The 17,020-nt window shown below is 42.3% G+C and overlaps 1 protein-coding gene and 1 non-coding gene across 5 annotated transcripts in view; one reads left to right on the top strand and one right to left on the bottom strand.

Moving 5' to 3' along the window:
- Grk5 (G protein-coupled receptor kinase 5) overlaps positions 1 to 17,020 on the top strand; it is a 213,559-nt gene that overhangs the window by 117,736 nt on the left and 78,803 nt on the right. The window lies entirely within an intron of this gene.
- On the bottom strand, positions 7,656 to 7,784 carry LOC114686127. The gene has a single exon (XR_003733534.1). It is a non-coding gene; the product is annotated as a small nucleolar RNA SNORA44 (small nucleolar RNA).

Genomic DNA, 17,020 nt, shown 5'->3' with positions numbered 1-17,020 from the left:
CTAGCAGTTGCCACCTACACACCTGCCTAATTATTTCAACCCCACATTTGGGCACAGGAAGATGAGGTTGTGTTCTCGGAGAAGTGAGTTGCTTTCTGGTCTGAACTGGTATGAATTTGCCAAATCAAACATCTAATAAATGCCAAAAACCATTTTACATGGTTGCTTCTTAATGGGCCAAGCCCATATTTTTCCATCAAAATGATTCCATTGCTCAAAAGTGGCTCTGACACAGAAGCTAGCCACAGCATCCTTGTCACAGATTACATTTTATTGAGCTTTGCCACTTTCAGAGAGTCACCACAACTCTACGTAAGGAATATGCTACCTGATGGAAATACTGCTGACAAACATTTTTAGCTGTCTATGTGGTGCAGAATGCTTTCTGAAGGTTTTCTTTGTTTGGCTGAGAAAAGAATCCTTGTTTTGTGAATTCCCTGCTGGGTTTCACTGGCTTTGCCAGAAAGCCATGAAATGAATCAAATTCATCACAGCAAAAGCCATTTGGGTTTCACAGATGCATTTGTAGAAACAATTACAGATTCCTCCATAGATAGTTCACTTCTAGCATGTGATTTTGTGTGTGTACACGTGTTTGTATATTCACATATGCGCATGGTAATGTAAATGTGGAGGCTGAAAGACATGCTTAGGAACTTCAGGAGCTCTCCTTTTTTTGTTTTAATTTTTTTTTTTAAGTCAGAACCTCTCACTGGCTGGAATTCATGGTTTAGGGTAGGTCAACTAACTGGTCAGTGTGCCCAGCAATCCTCCTGTCTCTACCTCTCTAGTTCTGGGATTGTAAGCATATGCCATCCACACCCAGCATTTTTTTTTAAACATGAATTTTGGTGATTGAACTATCTCCAGACTCTTAACATGTAATTTTTGATTAGTGGAAGAATTTGGGCAGTTTGGAATGGAATTATGCTGGGTCTTCTGTCCAGGTCTATAATATGGCTAGGCAGTAACATTTAAGCACTAACTAGTGTTTAGTGTGCTCCTTGTGTTCCTGAGTCTAGGATATTCACAGAGATAACTGATGGAATTTGTACAGTTTCCTACTCAGTGCCCATGTCAGAACTATAGAGGTGGCAGCCATACCTGTTGGGGTGTGAGATGGCTTGGGATGGTTTAGTAGTGACTGAATGAATTATCCATTTGTTTTAATGTATGCTGTAAAAAAGCAAATCATAACTGCTGCATAAGCCCTGTATGTTACAGCTGAGAAAGGCTAAATTGAAAGGTATAAGGGGTCTTGATTAAAACCCAAAATAAAGAAAGATACCAAATCAGTATCATTTCAGGTTGTTTAACAAGAGACAAGTTCTTTAGCCAATCTCATCACTGTGCAAAGAAAAAGTATGCTCTCACACACTGAGAAGACTTACATGCCATTTGGCAGTGTGATCCTATGGACCACCCTGTATGTCACTGCTAGAATCTTTCAATGTAGGACATGACCATAGTGTGACAGTTGCCACAATTGCATGTTTTGATTTTTATAAATGGCTCATATGTGGCTGATGTCTGGAAAAGATGTTCAGGTGTGTCTCATGTGGGTGAGATCTTCACTTGTGTTATCATCTAATCCTCACGAAATCTTGAGCCATCCCTACTGTGATCTGAGCTGAGGAAACTGAGGCTCATAGATGTGACATGATTTTCCTGGTGTAATGTGATTATTAACTGAGAGAACTTGGATTGAAGACAGGCCTGCCTAATGCCTGATCCTAAACTCTTAACAACTATGCCACATTACATCAATCAAAGAAACGATTCTTTCTATCCTAGGATATAATCCTGGCAAGTTTCTTGGGTGAAGTGACTGTCGGTGAATGGTAGGATGTAGTGAGAGATGTTTGAGGGTAACATAGAATGTTCTCTGGATCCAGACATGTGGTGGTTTGAAAGAAAATGCCTTCCAAAGGGAGTGGCATTATTGGCAGAAATGGCTTTGTTGGAGTACATATGGCCTTGGAGGAAGTGTGCCACTTTGGAGGCGGGCTTTGAGGTCTCATATATGCTCAAGCTTCACTCAGTGTGATACTCAGACTATTTCCTGTTGTCTTCTGATCAAGATGTAGCCAGCACCGTGTCTGCCTACATGCCATCATGCTCCCTGCCATGATTATAATGGCCTGAACCTCTGAACTGTAAGCTGCCACCTCAGTTAAATGTTTTCCTTTATAAGAGTTGCTGTGGTCATGGTGTCTCTTAACAGCAATAGAAACCCTAACTAAGACAAGACATGATTATACCTATTGGCTGAATAATTTGAGTGTGAGTGTCTTAAACATTCTCTTCAGTTTAAATGATGTCTCCAGTTAAACTGTTGGTTGTCTCTTCTGTGTCAGCAGGGACCCAGGCCCCTATGTCTCTGCTCTACAGCATGTCTCCTGGTCTAACTTGGCTGTTGCAGCTCCAGCTACCACATTGTTTCAAGGAAGTAGAAAAAAGGGAAAAAGAAAAAAGATACCTTCATAGTTATTTCAACAAGAAGCCACTGTGAGAGTTTTTCTGGAAGTTGATTACCCATCTTTTCAGTTCACTGGCCACCTGATTTAGGGAGTCTGTCCACACAGGAATGTGAGTCCTGAAAACAAAAGACCTGCCCTTAAAGTGCTTTTTGTGGAGTGGCTGCCAAAGGACCCAGCAGTCAGGTGGAGAGGAGAAGTCTCCTGGGGACCAGGACTGGCTCCATTGAGCTCATGTGTCTGCTTTTGTTTCTTTAGGTGGGTTTTTGTGTTTAACTAGGGCATATAGCTATAGCCACCATGTCATCAGCCCCCTGAGAAGACCAGAGACACTCTTGGATCAAAATCAGTTCAGCTTCCCAGATGCCATCCTCTAGAGTAATACAAGCAGGGCTTGGAGCCAGCCTCTCACCTGTACCCTGGGCCAGCTGCCATCTACTCTCATAGAACTCTGTCTTGAGTGGGAAGGTGTCCTGTGCAGGCCATGACAGGCGTGGGGCTTTGGTAGAGGGCTCTCTCCCTCTCCTGATGTGCTAAGGCCTGGGTTCACTCTGCTTCTCATCTCTCAGGAGTTCATGCTGGCTAGCTGTCAGCAATGCTAAGTTCAGAGAGTTCTTACCTCCCCCACACCCCAGACAGGGTTCCTCTGTGTAGCCCTGGGTGTCCTTGAACTCAGAGATCTGCCTGCCTCTGCCTCCTGAGTGGTGGGATCAAAGGTGTGTGTCACCACTGCCTGGCCAGAGAGTTCTTAAAATTGATTGATCCTCAGAACTACCAGCCTTGTTCTGGAGCCTGACTAGTCCACAAAGCTTGCTCATAGAAAGCCTCTTCTAGAATGAGTGTTTTCACGGGGGTCTGAAATTAGCTCTTTCCACTTGGAGAGAGTCAGGATATTGGTCTGTGGGAAGAATGCTAGAAGTTTGGATGGGAAGAAGCTCCTGAAGCGGATGGGGGATGGGAAACCCACACAGACAGTCTCCTCCTGCGCTCTTTGTTCTGTGATTACCTCAGGGTATTTTGGTAAGGAGGTTGGAAAGATATTTCTTGGGGCGTTAGAAATCAAATGCTATTAATATGCTAATTACAGCAGGTTCATTTACCATTAAGGCAGGTCCTGCAGAGCCTCCCTTTGGCAATTGTTGATGTTCTGCTTTAGAAATAGAAAGCCCGTCTTGATTTTCTTGTGATTAGCCCACCTTTGCCTTGGATTTAGCAGGTCCAGCCTGGCTCTTGGCAGTGAAGGCTAGGTGGTGATAGATAGGGTGAGGGAGGTGTGACACAATTCAGAAAGCAGTCAGTGGGAACCGGGGAGATAGCACAGCTTGTGAAAATGTTTGTTGCATAAGCATAAGGACCTGCATTCCATCCCAGAACCCATGCACAGAAGCTGGGTGTGATGGCACACTGGCCAGCCAGCCTGAGATTCATGGATGCTGGGGCGCTATGTTACCTGTTCCTGTCAGTGGTCATCTATTTCTAGCAGTGGAATCTGTGTTTAGCTTTAATTTTAGATTAATGATACAGATGCTCTTTCTTCCACATTTCTTTTGTCCTAGAATAGTGGTTCTCAACCTTCCTAATGCTGTGACCCCTTAATACAGTTAGTTCCTCATGTGGCGGTGACCCCTGACCATAAAATTATTTTTGTTGCTACCTCATAATTGTATTTTGCAATACATTGTTATGAATTGCAGTGTAAATATCTGATATGCAGGCAGTCTTATGTAACCCCTGTGAAAGGATCATTCGACCCCAGGGGTTGCAACCCACAGGTTGAGAACCACTGGCCTAGAAGTACCTGGTTTATGAGAAAAAGAAAATGGCAGCTACCCAGTCAAGAACAGTATTAGGTTGGAAAACTGAGAGAAGAGTGGCTTATTTTCATTGAGTGGATCCCTGAGGACAAGAAGCAGGGTTGACCAATCCCCCAGCTATCTGAGGAGCTGGGAGTGCAGAAGTCTGCCCTCTTAGAACTAGGGGGAACTTTCATTCACTGGCAAGCAAGAGAATGATCCTTTGTTAAACTGTGGACTGAAATTGTCTTGTGATGGTCATGGGACTTTTTTGAAGAGGCAACTATAGATTATTGGAGAATAATATGTTACTAATATACTTCACAAAGCCAACAGTATTTGTCTCAGTTAGGGTTTTTATTGCTGCGATGAAACACCATGACCAAAAAGCAAGTTGGTGAGGAAAGGGTTTGTTTGGCTTACACTTCCACATTGCTATTCACCACTGAAGGAAGTCAAGGGCAGGAACTCAAACAGGGCAGGATCCTGGAGGAAGGAGCTGATGCAGAGACAATGGAGGGCTTGCTTCCCCTGCCTTGCTCAGCCTGCTTTTCTTATAGAACCTAGAACCACCAGTCTCCAGGGATGGCACTACCATGGTCTGGGCCCTTCCCCATTGATCACTAATTGAGAAAATGTCAGCTGTTTCTCATGGAGGCATTTCCTCAACTGAGGCTCCTTCCTCTCTGATGACTCTACCTTGTGTCAAGTTGACACACAAAACCAGCCAGTATAGTATTTATTAAACAATGCTATCTGCCAGAACTAAGTTATGTAGATATACTAGGGAACATTCCAGTTACTCTACCTGAATGATGGGAAGATATAAAGCAACCCTTTTTATTTTCAGTCTTTGGATTGGGAATTAAAACAGGAAAGTCCAAATGTTTAATTTTCCCCTACATAGTGTTTGAAATCTCAGTTTTAAGATTTTAAAGCCAAGAACAGAAAGTCTAATTCACTTGCACATGACTGTTCGTAGATCTTCTGTACTTCGCCATGTGGTCTTACCATGTGTCCTAGGCTTCCCCTACATGGTAGTTGATTACAAAGGAGTATTCCAAGAGACAAAAACTAGACCTGCTTTGTGGCCTAGCCTCTGAAGTCACAGGAATCACATTTACCATGTTCTGTTAGTTGGAATAGTGATTAGCCCCTCGTCAGATCCAAAGGGAGGGGATGTCCCTTCGTAAAGAACATATGCTATATCAAGAAGGGTAAGAGAGCAAATGATGCTTCAGAGGATCCAGTTTTGATTCCTGACGCTCATGTCAGGTGGTCACAAAAGCCTGCTACTCTAGTTCAGGTGATCCAACTCTTTCTCTGGCCTCCAGGGGTGCTGTACTCATGTGTACATATCCATGCAGACACACACACACACACACACACACATACATTTAAAAATAAATAAAAAATTAAAATAAATGTAAGAGAGACTTGAAAAACTGAGTGAGACAGAAGGTATTAACAAAGAACAAAGTGTATTTGAAGAATAAAAAAACTCAAAATTTTCAAAATGAAAATTTAACAAATTGAAGTAAAAATATGTTAAATAGCAGATTTATATTGTTATATGAAAAAAATAGGAAAGTGTAAATTGTATAAAATAAATAAGCTAGAATATGTTAGAATGCAGCCTGAGATGTACAGAGATGGAAATAATGAATCATAAGTGAGGACTGGTGAGATGGGGCCCCTACAAGTTATCCTCTAACCTCTACACACATGCTATGGCACCTCCCCTTTCCTCCTCAAAATATATAATAAACAAATAATTTTTTTTAAAAAAGGTATGGAACTTTTGGTCAGGTCTCCAGCAGAGTCTGTAGGGAGATTTACCTTCTCATATAAGAACTCTTCTGAAAGTGGACAAAAGGTTACTTTACCAAAATATGTTCTGCCAAGCTTCTCTTAAGCCACCTACAAATGCTGAGCTATCTAATAGGTTCCTCACTGTCAGAGAGGACAGAAAGTAATCCTGCCCACCCAAGAATAGTATGTGGTAGGGGCCAGGGCCACCTAGAGCCTTCAGTCCAAGTGGTAAAGTGATGCCAGACCCTTCACCCTCTCAAAGGTCAGAGACTGAACTAGAAGGTGGTATTTTGCCATTTTAAATGGCAGAGCAGGACTGGGTAAGACATAGTTATTTGACCATAAATACTGGTTAACCCTATTTATACTCCAAAGATAATTTGCCCAAAATAAGGCAGTGTGGGATGTGGCCTTCTGCTGTGGAAGCTATTGCTTTGCTCTGGACATATTTCCTTGAGCTGGAAACTAATTTGGTACTACCTGGATGAATCTCCAAGGGGACCTGAGTCAAGTCTGCAGATCTGTCCCTTGGGAGGCAGAAGCTGAGACACCATCATCAGGCATCTCACAACAGTGTCTGGCCGTACAATTTGGCACTTAAAATCAGGGAGATATTTAGACAGGCTATGGCTACTAATCCTGCCTGCCTTGCTGGATGCCTCCAAAATCCTTGAGCCTCAGGGAAGGCATCAGTTTGGATTCTTGTTGCCTTGGCCACACTACAGAGATCTAAGTCCAGGTAACCATCAGCCAGCTGTGTGAGAGTAGATGGGCAACACTAGATTTTGGATGAAGTACTGAGACTGCTTCTTGAGCCAGGCTGGACAGTGTCTGTTGAGCAATCCTGGTCCTCTTGGGGAAGCAGGTTCATCGCACTCAGAAGAGAGGCCTTCAAGTAGGAAGTATATGAACACTGGGTGTCACCACAGATGGCTCTTGTGATGGTTATTCTTCATTATTGACTGCATTTAGAATCCTCTTGGAGATACAACTCTGACACATCTGTGAGGGTGTTTCCAGAGAGGATGGAAGGCCTGCTCTGAATTGGGCAACACCATGCCATGTGCTAGGATCTCTCTAAGGAGAAAGAGAGTTGAGCACCAGCGTTCATCTCTCTTTGCTTCCTGACTGGAGATGCAATGTGACTATCTGCCTCAATTGCCCACTTCCATGTTCTTGGAATGCATCTCTTCTTAAACTGTGAGTCCAGATAAACCTGTTTTTTTCTTAGTTGCCTTTTATGTATGTATGTATGTATGTATGTATGTATTTATTTATTTAAAGTTTTTATTGCTCTAATTGCATGTAAGTCATGAAGCATTAGCAAAAACTTCTGCTTGCAGAGCTATCCTCTTGTCTGCTCATTTTGTTCCTTCTCATGTTTTTCCAACTGTAGACCAAATCATAGATGATGGTCCCTTCACTGGTCATATAGTTCTTAGTTTAATGAGCAGACTCAGACAGTCTGGCTCCTCAGACTCTTCAAAGAACCTTGGTTTTAACCTACAGAAGCAAAGTTTTTTATACTCCCAGGGACAAAACACTTGTCTTAGGAGGAAGCCTCAGTCCATACATATATAGGAAAAGCAAGTGGCAGCTTCAGTCACTGTTTTGTCCTGGGCTGTTAAATTCTTTCCAGTTACTCAGGCATGCAGTTGGGGATCCTGTATCTACAACCAGATATACCCTTGGAAATATGCTGCTTTTATTTATTTGTTAAGAAAGATTCTTACCATGTAATCCTGGCTAATCTAGAAATTGCTGTATACACTAGGCTGACCTAGATCTTGGTGATCCTTCTGCCTCTACCTTTCAAATGATTAAGATTATAGGCATGCACCATCATGCCTGGCTCTCTAAGTTGCTTTTATTAAGAAAAATTAGTATTGTCTTGGATACTTTTTCCAAGGATTTATGTTTTTCCTCATCGTGCAGTGGTGAAGGAGCAAAAGACCTCTTTGTAGTCAGAGTTTTCTTTGGGCTGCCAGCTCACAAAAAGCAACATGGAGACTTATTATTAATTATGAAAGCTTGACCTATAGCTTAGGTTTATCCCACTAGCTCTTATAAATTAAATGAACCCATTTATATTAATCTATATTTTGTCTTGTGGCTTTTTACGTCTCTTCCACCTTGTACCTCTTGTTTCCTCTCTATGTCCTCTGGCATCTCTCATGCTTAGATTTATCTCCCCCTCTTCTCTTTCTGCCCGCAAGTCCCGCCTAACCTCTTCCTACCTAGCTATTGGCCATTCAGCTCTTTATTAAACTAATCAGAAGGTGCCTTGGCAAAAACACATCTTCACAGTGTGCAAAAAGATTACTCCACAACACCTCTTAATGTGAGTACCTAGAGAACAGTGATTTTCTGAGCCATAGTGGGCAAGGGCAGGCACAGTGTTTTGAGGCCCCCCTTTGAGCACACATATTTGGCTATGGCTGAGATATGCTCATCTCAACATCTGACTGTTGCCATAGGAATAGGAACTTATTCTGTTGCTCTGATGGAGGCACAGGTCATTTTGCCTGGGTTACTGCTCTGATGTGTGACCTTTTCTTTTTTAAAAACATTTATTTATTTTGATTTTTTTTTTTTTTTTGAGACAGGGTCTCACTATGTAACTCTGGCTGAGATTAAAGGCATTTGCCATTACTCTGGGCTCTTACTTATTTTATGTCTGTTTGTATTCATGTGCTTGCTGTGTTATGAAAAAAGGTCAGAGGACAATTTGTGGAGTCAGTTCTCTCCTTTTATCATGTGGATTTGGGGGATAAAGCTCCGGTCTTCTCTGGCTTGGCAACAAGTGCCTTACTCACTGTGCTCTCTTACCAGCCCTGATCTTGTGATTTGACTGGTACCTCCTAGGTCTTAAGTGGGAGCCAAGACTGAACTGTGTCCACCTCTTGCCTAGCCTTCATGCTCCTCCCATGCAACCTAGGCATCTTCTGGCCTAACCCCCATTAGTCCCCCGCCCCCCATTTGTCAGCCTCATGTGAGCTCTTCCTCCATAGGCTCTCTCAGGAAGTCATGTGGGAGATAGACTTAGCAAGCTCTGTTACAGATCAGGAAATAGGTCAAGTGATTCAACAGAGGTCATAAGATTACCAGTAAGTGGTAGAACTTAAGTCTTGCAGCTCACTCTTGGCTATATACCTTATGTTAGTTTGCTGGGGCTGCTCTAACAAAATGCCACTAGTAGCTTAATAAACAGAAACTTACTGTCGTCTCACAGCTCCAGAGGCTGCGGGATAGTTTCTGGTGAAGCCTCTTCCTGACTTGCTGCAGACAAGCCACCTTCTTACTGTATTCTGACATGGCCTTTCCTCTGTCTCCCATTATTACTTCCTTTTCTTATAAGGACACAAGACCCAACAGATTAGGGCCTAATCCCGATGACCTCAAATAATGCTAATTACCTCCCAAAAGTCTTGTCTCCAAATGTTATCACATTGAGAGTTAAGGCTTTGATGTATGAATGAGAGGGACATAGTTTTAATCCTTAACAATGCCCTTTCATTGTTTTGGACACCTGATTATACAAGGAGGTGAAATCAGAGGAGTTATTTAGAAAAATTTTTACAGGAGCCCAAAGGTAGGACTGAGGCAATCCAAGAAGGCTTTCTGGGGGAATTAAGTGTGCTAGGATTAAGATTGTGTCTGCACTTATGGGAATCTGGTTAATTTTAGGTCTGTTCCATCTGCCATCCACCAGTCAGTAACTCAGATGAACTGGAGCTGTCTTCCCAGAACTGACTTCTTCCCATGGATAGGGCAAGAAGGGACCCTTGGGACTCTATCTAGCCTAGCAAAGCTAATATAGGTTGATGTACCCAACCATGTAGCACCTCTATGACTTCAGTGTGGAAGGGAATAGGATGCCAGCTGGACAGGGGCAATCCAGAACAGAAACTGAGGAGCCTTTCCTTAGCAGCGCGATTCCATTTGTGGTAGCTAACTCCCTGACTGCTAGGGCGAATTATTTTATTTTATTTTATCTTACAAAGATGACCTGAGCTGGGACAACATCTCACCTGGAAATAAATAAATTCACTTGTCGTCTTCTCCCAGTCCTCTTCTCTTCAGACTGCATAAGAATGTTGAAGGCAATTGACATTGCCAGGTTGAGAACATTTCAGTTCCTGCAGTGTTTTGTGAAATGAAGGTGATGTTCTTGGGACAAGAGTTTTTGGTTCGTACAACATGAGGGGTAGATTCAAGTTCTGCAAATAACAGTGGGTTTACCTGGCTAGTAACTGAAAGGAATGCTGAGGGAGACAGGAAATCTAAGGGGGACAAGAAACTGAAGGAACTAAGAGAGGCTGAAGGGGGCTTAGGGAAACAGACAGAGATTCTGAGGGAAACTGAGCAAGACTGAGGGAGGGTGGAGGAAGCTGAGTGAAACTCAGAGACCGAGAGAAAATGCAAGGTAGAGGGAGGGTTAGGGAAGCTGAGAGAGATTTAGAGACGCTGCAGGAGGGAGGCTGAAGAGGGTTGTTAAAAACTGAGGGAGATGGTGAGGACCTGAGGAATGATGTGATGCTGAGGAAGCTGGGGAGAGCTAAGGGAGACTAATAACAGATTGAGAGAGCTGGAGAGGGATCTGAGGAACTTGAGGGCCTAAAAGGCTGGGAGTCTTCACTATCTGTTAGAACTTCCCTTTTTTTTCCACGTTTGCTCCCACAGGGCCAGCCCTGCACCAAAGCTGAGTCTGTGAGTTTGTGTTCCTTTCTTGGGGACTGAGTCTGTATTTAGCTTCTTCTTTCTTGGTCCCTTAGCTTAGTACAAACTTCGTGGAGTTCAGAAGATATTTAGTAGGCAAATTCTCAGTTTAGGCCATAGCCTGTCTGAGTGGAAAATGTTCTTTTTGTAGCTCCCACTAAAACACTTGGAGATAAAAGGAAATGTTCAGGTTTTCCTTCCTCCTTATCTCCCATACCCTTGTCTTCTACTGCTTTGGCTGGAATTCTGTGTGCTATCTCCTCTGTTCCCAGGCACCATGGATGATGCTGGCAGCCTTAGGAACAGTTTCCTTCCTGGCCATGGGAAGCTTTGTGTTTCTGGGGCTTTCTGCCCCAATTTTTTTTTTCTGGGTTGGAACAGTGGTTTCCTTTTAAGGAAGGGGAGGTTCTCCTAATCAGGTAGGTTCCACAATTCCAGGTGTAACATAGGTATTAGGGTCTCAAAGACCTGCATCAAGTCATTGAGATTTTGCCCTGTCCTTTAGTCCAGCAGGGCTGTGTGGTGCTTTCTACTTTGTAGTGGGTCTAGGGGTGTGAGATAGAAGAACATGAGATTCATGGCAGGTGAGTGGCAGGATATCATAGATAAGCATATGTCACCCACCCGTACATACTCATTAGTATACAGCCTTGCCTGCTCTCTAACTGCCCATATGTGAGATATTATCTTTTTTATTATGATTGAGACCTTCTTATTCTTCATGCTTCAACCATCATCCATTCATATATTCATCCACCCCTTCATTCCCAAGAATCCGCCATGTGCAGGGCCTTGCTTTTAATCCTGGAGAAGGCAGCCATGAGAGGAAAAGCCAGCACTCCACCCAAGTTCTAAGTTGACGTTGATAGGGAATTAACAAACAGTCGGATAGATTTTCCAAACCACCCATATTTAGTGCCTCAGAGGAGAAGTGAAGGAGCACTAGCTAGAGAGGAAGTAAAATGTGGCACTGCCTTAAGGAAGTATGGGTACTAGCCATAGCCTGTTCTTGCTCTCTGCTCTGTGCTCATTGGAGGCCATTGTGCTATAAGTAGAAACAGTTAATATTTAAAACGAATAGTGATTTTTAGGAAACCTTTAGTAGCCCTGTAAAAATTCTTGAGTTTAAGTGTATAAATAATGCTGTAGCTGGGGGTCAGATACCACCCAGCCATCTGTGGCCTTGTATATACCTACATTACCAAGCTTCCTGTCCCTTGTGAATAAAGTCAATTCTGGATGACCAGCTCATTATTGCCCTTGAGAACACGGCCAGGACAAGACAGTCTTGCACAATTCTGGCATCTTGGGAAAACAAAATAAGGTTCTTGGAACTAAGGTATTTATTTATGTTCTATACCCCAGAAGCAGTTCTGTTGACTTCAGAAGCATCTACCATCTAAATTGTAACACTCAATGAAATGTTCTTCCAATGAAGATAGCTCAGGATACCTCCAGGAAGCAAGACTAAATAGTATTCTATAAGGAAGAATATGTCTAGCATTTCTACCATCTTGATGTGAACACGTACGTGCTTTTAGAGATTTGAGGACCTGAATTCCTCAGTCTTCTGTCTCACCTGCCAGCTCCCAAGTAGCCACATGGAAACTTTTGAATTATGAAATCTCGACTGATAGCTTAGGTTTGTTTCTAACTAGCTCTTATAACTTAAATTAACCCATTTCTATTAATTTACTTTCTGCCTGTGGCGTTATTACTTTTATTATATACTGTTTTCCTTTCCTGCTTCCTCTGTGTCTGGCTGGCAACTCCTTGTGACTCCATCCTTCTTCTTCCCAGCGTTCTCTCTGCCCTGAAAATCCTGCCTAGCTATTGGCTATTCAGCTTTTTATTAAACCAATCAGAGTGACACATATTCACAATGTACAAAAAGAGTATTCCACAACATTTCCCATTTTTGTCTAAATAAAAAGGAAAGGTTTTAACTCTAACATAGTAAAACTATAAATAATAAGAACAATTATCAGGTAAGAATTACACTTACAGTGTTCATTCTATTTTTGTATTTGGCATATTTTGTGTAAAATACTCCATTTTTTTATTCCATCTTGATGAGTCCAAAGTTCTGTACCTGTTACCTTTTATCATAACTAAGGAAAACTGTAACTATGACTACCTAGTCATCAACTCTATCAAAGACCACAGAAGGCTATACTATTATCTTCCAAAGCCACTTCCAAAACTAAAAGAAATGACAGGGACATCTGGCTGCCTGGACAGTCACCCAGGTTTCCTCTGCAATGCTGGGGCATCCATCTTCAGCCTACAGGCCTAGAATATCTGATAGACTTTTCTGTGAAACAGGAATTTTTGAAGGACTGTTCTACCCTGTCTTGGCAAAGTTTGACAGTCGCTTTTCTTTGTGTCTTGCTGATTCAGTTTGGACAGTGTACTGTCAGCAGTTGAGGAAAGGCAAGGGCACTTTCTTGCCCAAATGGCTAGCTTTTACCATAAAGAAAGCAAATTCCATATAGAGGTTCTTCAATGCCCATTATCCTTTTTTGAAGTAAATTGGTGCTGCCAGGAGCAGATGTGTTTCACTGTCATGAAAAGCCTTATGTTATTAAAACATTTTAAATGCCAATTTTGTAGGTCTTCGAAGTGTTTTAAGATCACCTATCTATCTAAAATATATCTCTGTATGACCTTGAAAACATACCTAACATGACTATAAATTTGATAGTTATAGATGACTATTAACCTGTATTTGTTACCTTAAAGAGCTTTCAAAGACTAAAACTTTACAAACCTTTTAAAATAAGCTACATAGGTACAATACCTTAAACAAGAATGTTTCTGTAGACTAGGCTAGCCTGAAACTCACTTCTGCCTCTCAAGTGCTGGTATTAAAGGCATGTGCAACCATGTCCAACTACAATCATGTTTTTGATCAGCTCAATTACTTTTTTTTTTCTTTTTCCCAGTTACCACTAATATTAAGTCACTCAGGAGGATTTCTTTCAAGTTTTCCATCAATAAAATATCTGTTTCAAGGCTAACTGTCAAAGGGAAGAAAGGAGCAGAACTAGGCAGCAGTACTCCAGCTGTGAGGAAGCTTATGGGGTCTAGACAGTTATGAGATATGAGGGACTTTTAAAACAGAAAGAGGCAAAGAGAAGCATGTGTTTGGGGTTCTGCCTGTGTCTGTTCAGTGTTTGTATAGCTGAGAAAGCTTTAGTCTAAAATAAGTGGTGTTTGGCAAGAAGTGGTATTGCATGCTGACAAATTGATTGTGCTCTTTTACGGAGATAAAAATGAAAATGCATGAGGCATTTTACTTTCTTTGCCTCTGATGATTCAAGTGTCTACTTGGCTCCATGCAGAGAAGGCTCTTGAAAATGTATATGAGGCACCTGTGTGGCATCCATTACAGGCTTCTAGACTAACAGAGCTACTCTGCCTTGTGGTGTTCAAAGTGTCAAGCACCAGGGAGGAGGCTAGAATAGTCTCCAATGGGGTCTCTGTACCAGGCTTGGGTGGGAGTCCTTGAGTGAAGATTTTGGAATTTTAAAGAGAGATTTATTGGGGGCGGGGGGCAGAGAGATGGCTATTAAGAGCTCTGGCTGCTCTTCCAGAGGACCCAGTTTCGAGTCCCAGTATACACATAAAAAATATTTTTTAAAATAAAGATTTATTTTTATTTTATGAGTATGGATTTTTTTACCTGTGTGCATGTAAGTACGCTGTGTATATGTTTGGTCCCTGCAAAGGCTAGAAGAGGGAGCTATATCCCCTGGAACTAGAGTGGTTTGTAAACCTCCATATATACGCTGGGAACCAAACGTGGGTCCTCTACAAGAGCAATAAGTGCTCTTAAATGCTGAGCCATCTCTCCAGCCCCTTAGATTCTTTTCAAGTTTTAAAATTATGTTTTATTTATGGGGTAGGGTTTGCATATGCAACTCTGCAAGTATAAGATCAGAGTACCATTTGTAGGAGTCAGTTCTCTCCTCCTACATGGATCCTGGGTATCAGATTCAGGTTGTCAGAGTTGGTGACAAGTGTCTTTACACTCTGAGCCATCTTGACAGCCTATGGGGTCTTGAACTTTTAATAGAGGACTTGCCCTTACTCACCTGATTTTCACATAAGGCTGAACCTAACCCTAGCCCATCATAGGGAGAAATTTGGAATTATATGTACTAGCATGTAGCCATTCAATAGCTACTGTTGCACTGGGTTTTATGTAGCCCAGGCTACACTCAAACTTACTAGGTATGTAGCTGAAGATGACCTAGAACTTTTGATTTCCTATTTTTCTACTCCCCAAGTACTAGAATTGCAGATGTATATCATCATACCTGTTTCATGTGGTACTATTGAACCCAGGGCCTTGTATGTGCTAGCCAAGCAGCAACTCAGCTAGAACTTCCTCCCCAACCCCCCCCCCCTTTTTTTTTTAAATACAGGACTTCGTACTGTACCCTAGCTGACCTGAAACTCACTATGTAATCCAGGCTGGCCTTGAACTCATGGCAATCTCCTTTCTCAGCTATATCAGTGTCTGGCCCTATATTATTAGATCTTAATCTGTTCATTTGCTGGCTCATCAAGTGTTATTGCTCATGGCTCCATGTCTGGATCTGTGCTAGGTGTCTGGATATGTGAGAAGTGAGGTAGCCTAGTCCCCTGCTGGTGCTGAAGCAGGCCAATCCTGTTTATATTCCTGTCCTGTTGGCTTAAAGGCTCTCCTCCATGTTGGTCCCAGCATAGGAATGTGCTGTGAAGTGCAATTCCAATAACCCATTAAAGCCAAGCATTGACTTTGGGACACTGGGGACTTGAAGACTCCCCCCTTAAAGGAATACCAGATTTGTTTGGACTAAAGAAGTGTAAACAGGATCCTAGTGAGTAACTGTTCTTTGGGCTGCTACTGCTTTAGTCAGTGTTGTATTGGTCATCTCATAAGAATGTAGACTGTCCCAGGCAGTACAGGGGAGAGATAGTAAGACAGAGAGGACTTATAGCTTAGCTGAGGAGGCAAGGCTGCCTCTTAGGACAGTAGCCAAAAGCATGAGACAAATGTAAGTTATACAACCCTGTGTGGTTCATGCTGCAGAGCTGAAGATTCAAGGAGGTGATATCAGGTCCGGCTTTCTGTAGCAAGACTGGAGAGGTACCTCTCAAATCATTCTCTTAGCTAGCCTGGCCAGTGCAGAAGGTGCCTGATTGACAGCCAGTCCTGAGCAGCCATGTTTCCTAGACCTCATCTGCTGGAGAATGAATGCTCTGGACTCAGAGGGTGCAGACAGTCTGTACCTAAATGGACTAACAAACATCTGGATTACTTAGTATTTTACTAAGCATCTTAGTAACTTTTCCTGTTGCTATAATAATAATACCCTGACAAAAGCAACTTAAAGGATAAGGGGTTTATCTTGGCTCATATTTTGAGGGTACAACCTATGATTAAAGAGAAGGCATAGCAGCAAGAGCTTGGGGCAGCTGATCACATTGAATCTGCAAGAAGGAAGCAGAGAAGTGAATGCTTCTGCTTATTTATTTCCTTCTTTTAATTTAGTCGTGGACCCCAACTCACGGAATAGTGCTGCCCACAGTGAGTATTTCCCATCTTAATTCATCTAGACAAACCCTCCCAGACATGTCTAGAGGCTAACCTAATCCAAACACTACTTCACAGGCATACTGAGAGCTTTGTCTCCTAGGTGATTCTAAATCTTGTCAAGCTGACGTATTAACTATCACACTTTGATACCTCTTGTTTCCCATGGAGGTTGCTACCTGGTGGCATTGATGTAATGTCACCTACCTCTTAGACTCCAAGGTCCTTGTCTATTGCTACTGTGGATCCCAAGAGGCTAAGAAATGCAGGCCAGTTCTATAGTCAGCAGGAACTGTGGTCAAACCCTAGCACTGCCTCTTGCTGACTCCTTGATCTCATGCTGACTCTGATCATGACTTTATTTTCCAGCATCTGAAATACAACTTGTTATAGTACCTGTCCCATAAGCAGTGAGGAAGGCTACATGAGACAGGCATGTAGTGTGCCTAGCATGGTGCTTGGCATACAGTAAGGTCTCTGTTTTTTTAGATCTGTTATTGCTTCAGTTATTTTATATACTTGGTATCAAAATAGGAAGGCCACTGTCTGACTTAAACCTGTCTCTTTCCTAAAAATAGTTCTGCCAAATTCTCTTTTAGAAAAATCTGTGTCTAAATTCTGATACCAGAGAGTGA

Source organism: Peromyscus leucopus, chromosome 1, assembly GCF_004664715.2.
Source record: "Peromyscus leucopus breed LL Stock chromosome 1, UCI_PerLeu_2.1, whole genome shotgun sequence".
Lineage (NCBI taxonomy): Eukaryota > Metazoa > Chordata > Mammalia > Rodentia > Cricetidae > Peromyscus > Peromyscus leucopus.
This window is presented reverse-complemented; position numbering and strand designations above follow the sequence as displayed.